Here is a 16410-nt window from a genome sequence, read left to right as displayed (position 1 = left end):
TACTATGTACATATATATGGTACTTATTCCAGTGTCTGAGTTAGTATTAACATTTGTAATGAAGCACATGTTTTAAATTATTTCAGTTTTGGATTTTGAAATTGAATAATTAATAGATTAATTAATTGATGTCAAGTAATAATAACAAAAAATTATGATCATATAATAGATTGATTATTCTCAATGAAAACTGAATTGTAAGCAAATTATAAGAATTACTGTTGAGGAGGGATCGAGGGGTGAGGGGCTCAAAGGAGGGGAGTATGGGTAGATGAGTGTTGTATTATTTACAACTGTAACAAGTATAAGCTAGGAACAATGTCCTGGATGATAAGCACAGGGACTTGGGTATTAGAGACAGGATTGTGTACACTCAGACTTATTGTATTGCCTTTTACAATTAACAGACCTTAAAGGGGTCTTATTTGGCAAATTTGACACTTCTTGGGCATATCTATCATTACGGTTGTCTAGATAATTAACAAACATACTAAATAAGCCCAAAAGCCTTATAACTACTATTCCCAGGTACCTGTAATATTTGGGAAAAACAATTACTGATTGTATGTTGCAACAAACAGTTTGCCTTCACGTAGCCTGTCTGTGTTAACATTAGTGTTGGCTGTGTGTTTATTGACTCTGCTATTAGTGCTCACAGTACATATGTACAAATTATCTAAAGCCAAATGGACATTAAGTGACCTTATAGCTGGAAGAGCAACTTCTATAGCCAAAACACAGGAAGTTGTGCATAATCATGCATTCAAAACATAGAGGCTTAATAAAAATGTGTCTTCAGTTCAAACACAGGGGCAAGTGTCTGTAGTCAGAACCATTAGGAAGCTAAGTTGTGTATTCATTCAATCAGTCACTAGAAGAACATGTAGCTGCCAGACTAGGTCTTGAACAGGACCAGGACCTCCAAACACTAGCTGGAGTGACTTCTGATTACTAAGCTATCTGGTCACTGTTGATTGGCCCAGTACAATTGCACTATATTCTCTCCTTTTTTCAAGTATTTGCTCCCAAAGACACAACAACTTTACAAGTAAATTGCATAATACCTTGCAAAGCATACTCCCAATGCTTGAAACAGGGGACGCAGTGGCAAGCTTGCCAACTTTGAAACAGGAGAGAAGGAAAAGCCTTTGAACACAGTATAAGGTGGTAATTGCTCTACCGATTGAGCTACCTAATTCCACCGTCAATGACCCAGTCCAATGCTGCTACACAATCAAATCACAAAATATAACATAATGTTTTTAATTTGAAGGGGTTTGCATGAACAGTTAAACAATACTAGAATACTTAGATGTCTGACTCTGCTGACCAAACCTCTGTCTAGTGATGGCCAGAAAAGCAAATTTGAAGCATATTGCGGTGATGGTCAATCGGTAAATAAAGTGGTCAAGCGGTAAATTAAGTGGTATGCCTTTTGGTTAAGCTCTAACACCAAAATTAACATTATAGCTATATAGTCCTGATGATAAAGATATTAGAATCTGGTACCTCAAACAAACGTTGCTTTTAAAGGGTTCAGTAGTACAGAGAGACATTGTCTATCTTTGAAACTCAACTCCAATGAAAGTGGCTACATTGGCCTTAGTGGTTTGTGTCGGACTTGAACGGCAGCTATTACACTTAATTCAATGAAGACAGCATAGTCCAAGTCAAGATGTAAACATTCTACTACCAATCTGTCCCTGACTGAGTCATTTTCTTTCTTTCGTCCCTATGTAACTTTAGTAGACTCTACCATTCATTGATCTGAACGAGTCTGCAGTTAAGCCATTATGGGACAGTTTACAGAAAAAACACTTTATGCTGACCTTTTCTGTGAGTGCCATTAAAACCTGTTTATTTTATTGATCTTCTTATATTTTACAAATATAAATACATTAAACTGTTCATGATTCAAATTACACTCTGCCAAAATACAGTTTCAATGTTGCTATGGAATTTCTTGACCTAGCTGAATCAGTGGGTCAGAGTAGTGACACTTATAACTGGCTTTGTTCAATAATAGAGGTAGATAATATGTATATTCTGGCAGACCACCTGTTGACAGTAGTATAAACATGTATCTTTATGTTGTAACACTGATATCCTACATCCTATATCAACTCACCAAGTGTCTAGGCCGTCAGTGTGGCCGTTCTCCAGATCTCCAAGATAAACACGTTGTTAGTAACAATGGTGTTACCATATAACAAACGTTGGGAGTCAGCTGTTATAGGAATAGATGTACCAAAGGTTATCAACCTTCACACAGGTCCATCAGTTAGTCTTTGTAGTGGGTCCATCAGGGCCTAGTTTTCATGAATATTCCTTTAAACTTAAAGGAATTCTATAACTTCAGGTAGCTCCATACTTTTGGGTAAACCTATGTCATTTTTTTCTAAGGGGTTTTATTTTTTTACATTTTTCATGCAGATTTCAAATCTGTATAGAAAAATGGGTGTTCTCGAACCACTTTTTGAGATATTTGAGCTTGAAATATACCGTCCGTACACATCTGCTGGTTGAAAATAGAAAAATTCATATAAACATGTTTTCTGTAATATTATGTTGAATGTTGTCTCAATCCAGTTGATTTTATTTCTAACGATAGAACAATATACAAAACTATTGTATTTTTACAAATGCTAAGTAATTTTTATTATTTCAGAGGACCGTTTCTTTAAGTAATCACCATTTCTTACCATATTTTTGCCCCTAAAAAGTCAATGAATAGGCAAGAAAGGAAATGAAAATCCATGTCAATTTTACAATATTTGTATATGATATGCCCAAGGTAAAATATTTTTCAAATATCATATGAAAATATGGGGTCCTCAATCAAATTTTCACAATTTTGTAAGCTTGAACTCACAACCCTACCCCCATTTCATCCAAGGTTAAGATGGGTCATATTTGACTATTTTTTGAAAATCATGCCACGAAAAACATTCCACATCAGTTCATACGTTTTTGTGATATCTTATGTGGTTTATGTCTGTTCATTTTTATGACTTTCTCCCAATTTTGTGATTTCATGAAATCCATAGGCAATTTTTTTAGAATTCGGGATTTTCGGTACGGACGAGTCCCGTCTAATCATTTACATCCGGTGTTTGAAAATCCATTCCCATTTACGCAGGAACCGCAAAAACCTCAAAGATAGCATTTAATATTCACTTCATTACTTTTATTAGATTTATTTAATGGTTTTAAACATTCGGTATTGTGTGTAGACAATTTTCATCAAGTAAAAAAATATCCAAGTAGAATGTGGTAGCGTATTTGGCAGCTTCCGGTTTTGCGTCATATGAACTGGTGCAATTTTCAAAAGTATGGACCTACCTTAAATTTCCTCTTAGAAAAGCATTGCAAAAGGAATTGAAAAAATCTGAAGTTAAGAAGCCTTCCTTAAATTCTATAATGCTTTTCTATGGATAATTTAAGTTAAAGGATTCCTTAAAGGAATGTTCATGAAACTGGGCCCAGCAGGATTTTTAAGGTCTATTTCTCTAGAGAAATTTTCAGAGGAATTTGCCTGTTAACACAATACAACTAAGTCCTCCACCTCCAGCGAGCAAAATCCAAGCTAAATTTATATGTATCTGTCATCAACCAGTTGTTACATTTCAGTTAAATTCCAGCTATATAAGTATTTTATCATTCAACCACTTTGTAAACATTTCCCAATTGCATATACTTAACTAAACTGAGAGTACTGTTCACATTTGTTGGCTGACAAACAATTGCTCTATACAGCTCTATACAGACCCCATCGGATTTCCCTGCTGTGAAACAACTTCTACATCCATATTGTATTCCAGCTTATTATACATACAAATCATGTATGCCTTTTCTGTCAGTGAACCATGTATAAATACCAACTGAACATACAGGTCATTTGGGCCTTTTCTGTCGGTGAACCATTGCTACTCCCCCGTATATAAATACTAACTGAATATACAGGTCATTTGGGCCTTTTCTGTCATTGAACCATTGCTACTCCCCCGTATATCAATACTAACTGAATATACAGGTCATTTGGGCCTTTTCTGTCATTGAACCATTGCTACTCCCCCGTATATAAATACTAACTGAACATACAGGTCATTTGGGCCTTTTCTGTTGGTGAACCATTGCTACTCCCCTGTATATTTATACTAACTGAATGTACAGGTCATTTGGGCCTTTTCTGTCATTGAACATTACTACTCCCCCATGTATATAAATACCAACTGAACACGCAGGACTTTTGGGCCTTTTCTGTCAGTGAACATTACTACTCCCCCATGTATAAATACCAACTGAACATACAGGTCATTTGGGCCTTTTCTGTCAGTGAACCATTATACAATACATGTCATTTGGGCCTTCTTCTGTCAGTGAACTGTTGCTTCTCACCTGTATATAAATACTAACTGAACATACAGGTCATTTGGGCCTTTTCTGTCAGTGGTAAACCATTGCTACTTCCCTGTATATTTATACTAACTGAATGTACAGGTCATTTGGGCCTTTTCTGTCATTGAACCATTGCTACTCCCCCGTATATAAATACCAACTGAACATACAGGTCATTTGGGCCTTTTCTGTCATTGAACCATTGCTTCTCCCGCGTATATAAATACTAACTGAATATACAGGTCATTTGGGCCTTTTCTGTCAGTGAACCATGTATACATACATGTCATTTGGGCCTTTTCTGTCATTGAACCATTGCTACTCCCCCGTATATCAATACTAACTGAATATACAGGTCATTTGGGCCTTTTCTGTCATTGAACCATTGCTACTCCCCCGTATATAAATACTAACTGAACATACAGGTCATTTGGGCCTTTTCTGTCATTGAACCATTGCTACTCCCCCGTATATAAATACTAACTGAATATACAGGTCATTTGGGCCTTTTCTGTCATTGAACCATTGCTACTCCCCCTATATAAATACTAACTGAATATACAGGTCATTTGGGCCTTTTCTGTCATTGAACCATTGCTACTCCCCCGTATATCAATACTAACTGAATATACAGGTCATTTGGGCCTTTTCTGTCAGTGAACCATTGCTACTCCCCCGTATATAAATACTAACTGAATATACAGGTCATTTGGGCCTTTTCTGTCATTGAACCATTGCTACTCCCCCATATATAAATACTAACTGAACATACAGGTCATTTGGGCCTCTTCTGTTGGTAAACCATTTTTACCCCCGTATATATACTACTGAATGTACAGGTCATTTGGGCCTTTTCTGTCATTGAACCATTGCTACTCCCCCGTATATAATTATATACTAACTGAATATACAGGTCATTTGGGCCTTTTCTGTCATTGAACCATTGCTACTCCCCCGTATATAAATACTAACTGAACATACAGGTCATTTGGGCCTTTTCTGTCATTGAACCATTGCTACTCCCCCGTATATAAACATGTCTTTGGGCCTTTTTTGTCAGTGAACTCTTGCTTCTCACCTGTATATAAATACTAACTGAACATACAGGTCATTTGGGCCTTTTCTGTCATTGAACCATTGCTACTCCCCCGTATATAAATACTAACTGAACATACAGGTCATTTGGGCCTTTTCTGTCATTGAACCATTGCTACTCCCCCGTACATCAATACTAACTGAATATACAGGTCATTTGGGCCTTTTCTGTCATTGAACCATTGCTACTCCCCCGTATATAAATACTAACTGAATATACAGGTCATTTGGGCCTTCTTCTGTCAGTGAACTGTTGCTTCTCCCCTGTATATAAATACTAACTGAATATACAGGTCATTTGGGCAAGTTTTGTCAGTTGAACCATTGCTACTCCCCCATGTATAAATACCAACTGAACACACAGGACTCTTGGGCCTTTCTGTCAGTGAACCATTGCTCCCGTACAGGCCCTGTTTGCCTTTTGATCTGTAAAATTATATCTATATTCTACACAACATATAAGTGATGGGCTTGCTGATAGGAGGGTGAGAAGAGCGGAACTAAATCAATACCATTCATATATATCTGAGTATTTTGGTTGATGATAAATTATAGGATCTTTAATGTCTGCCGACTGGAAAGTGCAAAGTATGATTAAGTAAATAGAAACATTATTCATTTTACAAAAATTGCAAAACAAGTCAGATGGATTCAAATTTATCTTTTTGTTTATTCAAATTGAAGTGTAGGAGGTTTCTTTTTTGTGGGATTAATCATAGTACCAAACGAAATGGTGAAGGTTGAACCAAAATTGAAAAAAATATTGTTCTGTAATATTTACTTTTTGTACTTATTTACACATGATGTAATCTATATAACGTGATAGTTTAGACCTAGCACACTACCAAAATGAATATAGGTATGATATATGTATCAGATGGGAAAGAATAACTTTTTCAGGGAAGATGGAATCACTTTTTCAGAGACTGAATTACTTTTTCAAGGAGGATGGAATTAATTTTTCAGAGAAGGTACAATTTATTTTTCGATTTTTGTTTTGTTTTTTATTCCTTCAATGTGTTTATCTAATGTGCACATCATATTTCGGTAATATTTTGAAAATTAAAGCACTCAAATCTTTAAAGCTTCAGATGTTAAATCTGTATTTCCAGTGTCGTTGAGCTGGTGTTTTAGGTGTTAGAATCAGAACCACACAAATAGATTAAATCTAGTCAATATCAAGGTCTGCTTCAGTGATTTCTGCTAGAGCTGAAGCCATAAACATGTATTCAATTGGCGGTGCATTATGGGATCAAAGGCATCATTTAGTCTGCAGCTACTGCTAATGGATAGTGACAAATATCCCGTCAGTACACTCTTTTACGGCACTGTAAGTGGTACTAATGCCCTACATGTGGCTGCACTGATAGGTGGTGGCCATGAACTGTGATGGAACGGCTGTTCGTCCATTAACAGGATTAGCTAACAGTCTATACATCAAGGTGTTACATAACTTTCCATTATCATATTTGTAAGTCATGAATTATATTGATGATGGGCTGCTCAAGAAAGGCATCAGACAGTTTATTTATGTATTATCATTAGACACATAGATCACAATATGTCATGTTGTCATGCTTTCCGTCATCTTTAATGTTTTTTTGTCTTTTGGTAATTTAGGTGATCAAGTAAGTCCTCATATCTATATACTGTAAATATACAAATTTTAGGGTTATATTATTAATGCACTTTTCACCCCAGTAAATTGTCATTTTGTTATTACTAATTACATTTTCTGCATATTGTTAAAATAGCCATTGTTGAACTTGTGTAAAGTCATAAATTTTCATGTAAGTTGCATAAGGAGAAGTTTTGACTTAAGTCTGCACTTTTGTTTCAAGAAATCAGGGCCTGATATTTATGTTGTAGCATTCTAGGAGTAGGGCTACAAAGTGTGTTAAAATGAGTGACCTTTACCTTCATTTGAGCCTTTGAGTTCACATTGTGTCAAAAACGTATTAATAGTCTGTTAAGGCCTATTGGGCATCTTGTTTCGAGTTATATTTCTTTCTTACAAATTTTGTCAAAAAAGGGGCCTTCTACTTAATTTCCTTTTGTTTAATCAAACTCAAAACTTATTCTTACCTTCGTAAGTATCAAACGTACTTAAAACAGCACAAAGCATTGACAACACCCTTGTGGGATAAGGTCACAAACTAGATATATGTTTACAGAGAGATTAATATCTTTTGGACAGCCATAACGTATTTATGCGTAATTATTCATTTGCCCCATTTCATGCACCCTTCTGGAGGCCCCACTGAGACCGTTGAAAACTAAATACTAGTTTTTTGGGGAGGCGGGAATGTCAGTAACTTGTGATAGAATTAAGGCTACTGACACCACCGGGGCAGGAGGGGCTGGGCACCCAGGCCCTATAGGGGAAAATAATAGGTAAATATCCTATTAAAATCGCTATCTTGTCATAGAAGTTCTACACTGGTTTGCTAACCAAAGAGGCCACTTACATCCTTGGGAAGGACGTTGTAGGAATCAGTAACTGTATGATTAATTTTGGGTGCTCTTGAGCCCCCGGGGACAGGATGGGGCTGGTGGGTGGGGGGGGGGGGGGGGTGGGGGTTTGGTGTTTGGGGTGGTGGGGGGGGGTATGTGGGGGTGGTGCCCAAACGTTGAAGATATAGGTTGAAATCCAATAACCATCTGCAAACATATGTCATAGAGTTCTACATGGTATTGATAGCACAAAAGGTATGTGGCCACAAACATCCTTGGGGGAAGGGGAACAGAACTTGTATAAATTTTGGCTCTGACCCCCCGGGGGCAGGAGGAGCGGGGGCCCAATAGGGGAAATAGAGGTAAATCCTTTAAATCGCTACTAGTCATAGAGTTCTACATGGATTGTAACTAAATTTTTGCCACAAACATCCTTGGGGGAAGGGGAACAGAACTTGTTATAAATATTTGCTCTGACCCCCTCCGGGGGCAGGAGGGCGGGGCCCAATAGGGGAAATATAGGTAAATCCTTTAAATCGCTACTTGTCATAGAGTTCTGAATGGAATGTAACAAAATTTGGCCACAAACATCTTTGGGGGAAGGGGAACAGAACTTGTATAAATTTTGGCTCTGACCCCCCGGGGCAGGAGGGGCGGGGCCCAATAGGGGAAATAGAGGTAAATCCTTTAAATCGCTACTAGTCATAGAGTTTCTACATGGATTGAAACCAAATTTGGCCACAAACATCCTTGGGAGAAGGGAAACAGAACTTGTATAAATTTTGGCTCTGACCCCCCGGGGACAGGAGGGGCGGGGCCCAATAGGGTGAAATAGAGAAAAAATCCTTTTAATTTGCTACTTGTCATATAGAGGTGTCTACATGGGATTGTAACAAAATTTGGCCACAAACATCCTTGGGGGAAGGGGAACAGAACTTGTATATAATTTTTGGCTCTGACTCCCCGGGAGACAGGAGGAGCGTGGGCCCAATAGGGGAAATAGAGGTAAATCCTTTAAAATCGCTACTTGTCATAGAGTGTCTACATTGATTGTAACAAGAGATTTGGCCACAAACATCTTTGGGGGAAGGGGAACAGAACTGTATAATTTTGGCTCTGACACCCCCGGGGGCAGGAGGGGGCGGGGCCCAATAGGGAAAATATAGGTAAATCCTTTAAATCGCTACTTGTCATAGAGTTCTGAATTGGAGAGGTAACATGTAAGCAAAATTTTGGCCACAAACATCTTTGGGGGGAAGGGGAACAGAACTTGTATAAATTTTTGGCTCTGACCCCCCGGGGGCAAGGAGGGGCGGGGCCCAATAGGGGAAATAGAGGTTAAATCCTTTAAATCGCTACTAGTCATAGAGTTTCTACATGGATTGTAACTAAATTTTGCCACAAACATCCTTGGGGGAGAAGGGGAACAGAACTTGCATAAAATATTTGCTCTGACCCCCCCGGGGCAGGAGGGGCGGGGCCCAATAGGGGAAATAGAGGTAAATCCTTTAAATCGCTACTTGTCATAGAGTTTCTGAATTGGAATGTAACAAAATTTGGCCACAAACATCCTTGGGGGAAGGGGAACAGAACTTGTATAAATTTTGGCTCTGACACCCCGGGGGCAGGAGGGGCGGGGCCCAATAGGGGAAATAGAGGTAAATCCTTTAAAATCGCTACTAGTCATAGAGTTCTAACATGGATTGTAAACTTACTTTTGCCACAAACATCCTTGGGGGAAGGGGAACAGAACTTGTATATAATTTGGGCTCTGACCCCCCGCGGGGGCAGGAGGGGCGGGGCCCAATAGGGGAAATAGAGGTATGAATCCTTTAATTCGCCACATAGTCGATAGAGTTCTGCATGGAATGGGGGGGGGGTAAGCCAAATATTTTTGTGCCAGAAATATCCTTGGGAGAATAAGAAACTGAGTTTGTATAAATTATGGCTACTCTGGTCCCCCGGGGCAGGAGATGGCGGGGCCCAAGTAGGGGAATTATAGGATAAATTCTATACAGATTGCAACGTAATTTGTCCCTAGAGTTTTTGATATGATGTGATTGTAACTAAAATTTTGTGCCACAAACATCCTATGGGGTGTAGGAGAACCAGAACTTGTATAACTTATTGCGTTATGACCCACAGGGGGCAGGGAGGTGCGGGGCCCAATAGGGGAAATTAGAAGGAGTAAAAATCTTATCAATCGCTACTTAGTCGAGAGTTCTGCATGGATGTAAAAGGCCACAAACATCCTTGGGGGATGTTCAGGAGAGGTGGGGCCCTATATAGAGTTCTGCATGGATTGTAACCAAAATTTGGCCAGAAACATCCTTTGTGGAAGGGGAACAGAACTTGTGATAAAAATTTCTGCTCTGACCCCCAGGGGGCAGGAGGGGATGGGGCCCAATAGTGGATTTAGAGGTTTATATTAAAATTCCTTCAGAAAAGAAACATAGAAAATTATTTGGCATTACAAACCAGGTGAGCGATACAGGCCCTCTGGGCCTCTTGTTTGAAAAGGAGATGTTCATCCCTATATAGCGATTCGGTCATTGCATTAGTGACGTTACAAATCACCTTTGAACATGCCCAAATAAGTCAAAAATTGAGGTCTGAAATCTGGATTTTAGTGTGTGCCCGGAAACCTGTCTTTGTGAGCTTAATTATCAAGATACAGACATGCAGATGGTCTTAAACGATAGAAGAGATATCAAAGTAAGAGAAAGTAAGAGAAAATAGAGAGAAAGGGAAAAGGAAGGGGGAAAATAGCACCGGTTTCAAAAAAAAAAAAAAAAAAAAAGGTCCATTCGCAGGTTTCTGCCTCCCATGACCCGTGTGTGGTGACCTTTAGGGGACTTCCTGTGACTGCTTTTGCTTGTTTGTAGTGTGTACTGTTTGTTATCATCATGAAAATGGCATCAAACCGAAATCTAGATGCAAACTGCTTTCATAGATGGCATTTGTTATAACCTACTATCAAAATTGAGTTAAGTTCGAATCCTGCCGGCGGTTGAAAGGATATAAGACCCATATTTGATGTGCCTGAGGTATTGCAGATCTTAAATACATGTGCAAAATAGTAAGATTTTCATTTGAAGTTTTGCTGAATACTATGAAACTCGGGCCTTTATGTTCAGTTATAATGACGTATTTGAATGATCAGACATTTCATGCCCTTTATAAATCCTATTACTTTAAAGCTTAAATCTTAAGTATTTGTGTAAGAGCATCACATTCAGAAGGATTTAGTGGTGTACCTTACTTTGACATAGTTTCATGTGATATATGCATCTCAGACCACCCACCATGAATACAAGTATTGATACCTACACAAACAAAATTCTGAAGTAATCACAAAATAGTCCTCTAGAGTTTTATAGGGTATAAAACAATTCATACTTTTTCAAAGAGCCTGCTGTCTGCAAGATTACAAAAACATTGCTTATGCATGCTTTGAGAAAATAGTAGATTAGAAAAACACCCACACAATTTCAGGAAATATCTAGTCTGCTACTGCAAGATTATTGCAACAGAGTTGTCAATAATCTATATCTGTATACAGCTACAGAATATTAAAGTTTTTGGGACCTCTCTCAAGGGAGAATAATTTAGCCATGGGCAGACACATCAAGTGGTTATTGATAAAAATACTTTCAGTCGACAACAAATTTTTCCAAAAAAGACGTTGTTGGTTAGATTTCTGTAACCTAGAAATCAGCGATGTTTGTCAAGTTTGTCAATGATACATGATGTATTCTTTGAAACTGAGTCTACGGCAATGTAGGCAACAGTGCATCACCTAAAGAAGGTTAAAGTCTACCACTGCAGCGTCTGATAATACCATTGCTACAAAGAGCTGTGAATTAATTTTACTCATGGCAGCGAGATTAGATCAACTTTGATGTTTCTGCTATCACCAGCTATACACACCGAAACGCTGGTATTCTGCATTTGTTTTTATTTTGAATTCCATTAATGAAATGAATACTGGATTTTAGCTGAACAAAGATAAATCGCTTTCCCCAAATGTGCCATTAATTCAAAAGATAAATCAATTTCTAAATCAAATTGATTTCAAAGAAAAAATAATTTGCTCTTTCAAGTCCATTATTTTATCAGTGAACAGATATTACTGCATGTGTATTTCATGTGCATATAAAGAAATTAAAATGCAGGAGATTCTAAATCGTAAGAGTCACCATATTACATTGGATAGATATTGATCACTTAGAAAAACGATTGCTGGAGTTTCTTATGAATAACAGGTAGACAGTTACATTTTTTGCCAATGGGCTGATATTATCAAGAGGCTTTGGTAAACAAATTGTTACCACAGTAACTTTTGTTTTGAGTCATACGTTTGATGCCATCACAGGCTAAGTTCAGGAACAGGAACTCTAGATTCTCAAAAGTATACCAAAACTTCACAAAAATGTGAAAAAAGATTATCAGACAAGTACAATAAAAAAAGAAAAATCTGAATTATGAAATGACAATTAAGGCTTCTCAAATCGCCTACTGTCTGTGGTCCGTCTGTCATGATCCTTCCATCCGTTGACAATTCTTGTTATCACTATTTGAATTTCTTAAAATGTACTATAGGGATCTTTTCATATTTCATATGTAGGTTCCCCTTAGACCTTAGTTCTGTTTATTGCATTTTGGGACCGATCAGACAACAAGGGCGGTCAACAGGCTGCCATCTTGGATTTTTATAGTTGAAGGTTGTTACCTGAAGTACTGAAGGAAATCTCTCTTAAATTTCATATATAGGTTCTCCTAGGGCCCTATAGTTGTGCATACTGCATTTGGGGACCAATAAGTCAAAAAAAGGACTGGCAGGTCACCATTTTAGATTTGGATACTTGAAGTGTGAGGCTCACATTATGCATAATCTTCAATGACAATTGTGTAATTTAAACAATAAAATTGATTAAGGCAACTCACTCTCAGTTAACACCTGTTCACAGATATAGCTAAATTACTTCCTGCTAATTATCCATAATTGGTTGCCTGCCTGCCTGCCTGCAACCAATTACTGCAGAAATCTGCTTTTAAATTTAGTTTATGATCGACAAAGTTGAATTCCCAATTGAGTGCATTTTACAACTGAATGTGAACTTCCAGATGTAAACTATATTCATATATTGTTTATTGATGTGAGTTAACTTTCCTTTATACGTGTAATTATACAGTTCTTGTGTTAGAAAAACAATAGATATTTAACAACATTTGTTATAAACAAATAAAATTGATTTAGTTATTTCTGTGATAATGACACCTTATTTTTGCTCTCACCATAATTACACTCAAGCAGATTTAATGATTATATTTCTTTTTTGGCTAACTTGTGATTTCCCATAAGAATTCAAGTGGTTTTAAGTAGCAGAAAGCATGGTGCTGCTGGAGCTGTTTCACTAGAGCATTCTGGTGAGTCCATTCAACATTGGCACAAGGGAAAATATGGCTGGTTTAATACTTGAGTTCAAAAATTGGGCATCAACTAGTGATAAATTTTTACCGAGTTTTTTAAGTTTTGTAAGGAGCCTACTTTCTGAGTACAAGAAACTAAACATTCACCCATGTGAGCCTACACTCTGGGTACAAGACACTTAATATTCACCTGAGATTGGCTTGTTATCCCACGTACAACGAAGTTGGCGGGGGATATACAAATGGGTTCTGTCCGTCCGTACGAATGGTTTCCGGAGCATAACTCTAAAACCAGTAGAGATGTTTCCACGAAACTTCATACACACATTGGTCTTATGGTCTAGTAGTGCCTTTTGCTATTTTTAGGTTTTCATTTTTTGCATTTTTTCCATAACCATGGGAACATTGCTGAAAATATCATATTTTTGTACCAGGTTCGCTTCCGGAGCATAACTCTAAAACCAGAAGAGATATTTCCACGAAACTTCATAGACACATTGGTCTTATGGTCTAGTAGTGCCTTTTGCTATTTTAAGGTTTTCACTTTTTGTACTTTTTTCTGTAACCATGGAAACATTGCTGAAAATGGCAAATTTTTGTGTAAGAATCGTTTCCGGAGCACAACTCTAAAACCAGCAGAGATATTTATCATGAAACTTCATAGACACATTGTTCTTTTGGTCTAGTAGTGCCTTTTGCTATTTTTAGGTTTTCACTTTTTGTGCTTTTTTCTGTAACCATAGAAACATTGCTGAAAATATCATATTTTTGTAGCAGGTTCATTTCCGGAGCATAACTCTAAAACCAGCAGAGATATTTCCAACGAAACTTCATAGACACATTTTGTTTATGGTCTAGTAGTACCTTTTGCTATTTTTAGGTTTTCATTTTTTTGCACTTTTTCCATTACCATGGAAACATTGCAAATATCATTGCTGAAAATATCATGATAAATGGTAAATGTTACTTTGCAAAACTCCACCCATCTTTGTGTATATAGTCTAATATAAATGTCAAGGCTGTATACCTGATTCAACAATTGCAGCCCCGCTCTACTTGAATTATACTCCATCTTTCTTTAGCTCAACTTCCTTTTTCCTGTTTTTTTTTTCATACACATAAGTCTCCACAATCAAACTTACTTCAGCTTTGATATCTCCATTGGCGGGGGATCTGAATGACTATGTCCTTGTTGATAAGACTTTCTCTGTAGAGTTCTTTACTAGATTATCTCCCCTAGTTTGAAACTTAGAATCTGAGTTAGAATCTTGTATAGAATCAGACAGGAGATCAAGCTAAATTTTAGTGATTTTTTTTCAATATTCTAGAGACTGGTGGTCAGTCTACATTCACCCATGTGAGCATACTTTCTGAGTAAAAGAAATTGAGCATTCATCCTTGTGAGCCTACATTCTGAGTTCAAGAAACTAAGCATCACTCCTTGTGATCCTACCTTTCTGGTGTTCATAAACTATAAGCATTCCCCATGTGAGCCTACATTCTGGGTACAAGAAACTAAACATTATCCCTGTGAGCCTACATTCTGAGTACAAGAAAATAAACATCCCTGTGAGCCTACATTCTGAGTTCAAGAAACTAAACATCCCTGTGAGCCTACATTCTGAGTTCAAGATTAACAATCTGAGTAACTAAACATTATCCCTGTGAGCCTACATTCTGAGTTACAAGAAACTAAACATCCCTGTGAGCCTACATTCTGGGTTCAAGAAACTAAACATCCCTGTGAGCCTACATTCTGAGTTCAAGAAACTAAACATCCCTGTGAGCCTACATTCTGGGTTCAAGAAACTAAACATCCCTGTGAGCCTACATTCTGGGTTCAAGAAACTAAACATCCCTGTGAGCCTACATTCTGGTTCAAGTACAAGAAACTAAACATCCCTGTGAGCCTACATTCTGAGTACAAGAAACTAAACATCCCTGTGAGCCTACATTCTGGGTTCAAGAAACTAAACATCCCTGTGAGCCTACATTCTGGGTTCAAGAAACTAAACATCCCTGTGAGCCTACATTCTGAGTACAAGAAACTAAACATCCCTGTGAGCCTACATTCTGGGTTCAAGAAACTAAACATTATCCCTGTGAGCCTACATTCTGAGTACAAGAAACTAAACATCCCTGTGAGCCTACATTCTGGGTTCAAGAAACTAAACATCCCTGTGAGCCTACATTCTGGGTTCAAGAAACTAAACATCCCTGTGAGCCTACATTCTGGGTTCAAGAAACTAAACATCCCTGTGAGCCTACATTCTGAGTACAAGAAACTAAACATCCCTGTGAGCCTACATTCTGAGTACAAGAAACTAAACATCCCTGTGAGCCTACATTCTGAGTACAAGAAACTAAACATCCCTGTGAGCCTACATTCTGAGTACAAGAAACTAAACATTATCCCTGTGAGCCTACATTCTGAGTACAAGGAACAAAGCATTAATCTGTGTGAGCCTACTTTCTGGGTTACATGAAACACAATTTTCCTCCTTGTAAGCCTATTTTCTGAATACAAGAAACTAGATAAAAATAGTAGCTATCTACCCTTGTGTAAAAATTTTATTGCATTTGGTGATAGGAAAACATTACTTGCATGATCATTGCAATTCTACCAGGATATGTACGTCCACTTTGACTGATGAAGCTAGACTATTTAATACCATTACCCTGTTCTCTTTTTGCTGTACTCACTCCCATGTATAATCCATACTTTCCATTTCACCTGCACAGAATCCATAACCCATTCCTTAAAGAAAAGCTGTCGAACAAAAGTATCACTTTTCTACAAAGTGAATACAATTGATGACTTATGCCATGTTACCAACACAGTTTTGATTTGTTGGTGGGAAGTGTGGTCATTATACGTTACAAAGCATTTACAGATATGTATGTAAACCTGTCTCTCATTAAGCTTACTTAAGTTAATTTCTTTCTCTAAATAATGCAGACATAAAATATTAGTTTTTTGCGGTAAAATGTTAACATCATTAAGAGTACACAAGAACTGAATGAAATATA

General features: G+C 37.6%; 1 protein-coding gene across 1 annotated transcript in view; it reads left to right on the top strand.

The window, feature by feature from the left end:
* Positions 1–16410, top strand: part of LOC138321303 (neuronal calcium sensor 1-like) — a 40886-nt gene that overhangs the window by 9238 nt on the left and 15238 nt on the right. The gene's annotated exons all lie outside the window — the stretch shown is intronic.

This window comes from Argopecten irradians, chromosome 4 (genome assembly GCF_041381155.1).
Source record: "Argopecten irradians isolate NY chromosome 4, Ai_NY, whole genome shotgun sequence".
Classification (NCBI taxonomy): Eukaryota; Metazoa; Mollusca; class Bivalvia; order Pectinida; family Pectinidae; genus Argopecten; species Argopecten irradians.
This window is presented reverse-complemented; position numbering and strand designations above follow the sequence as displayed.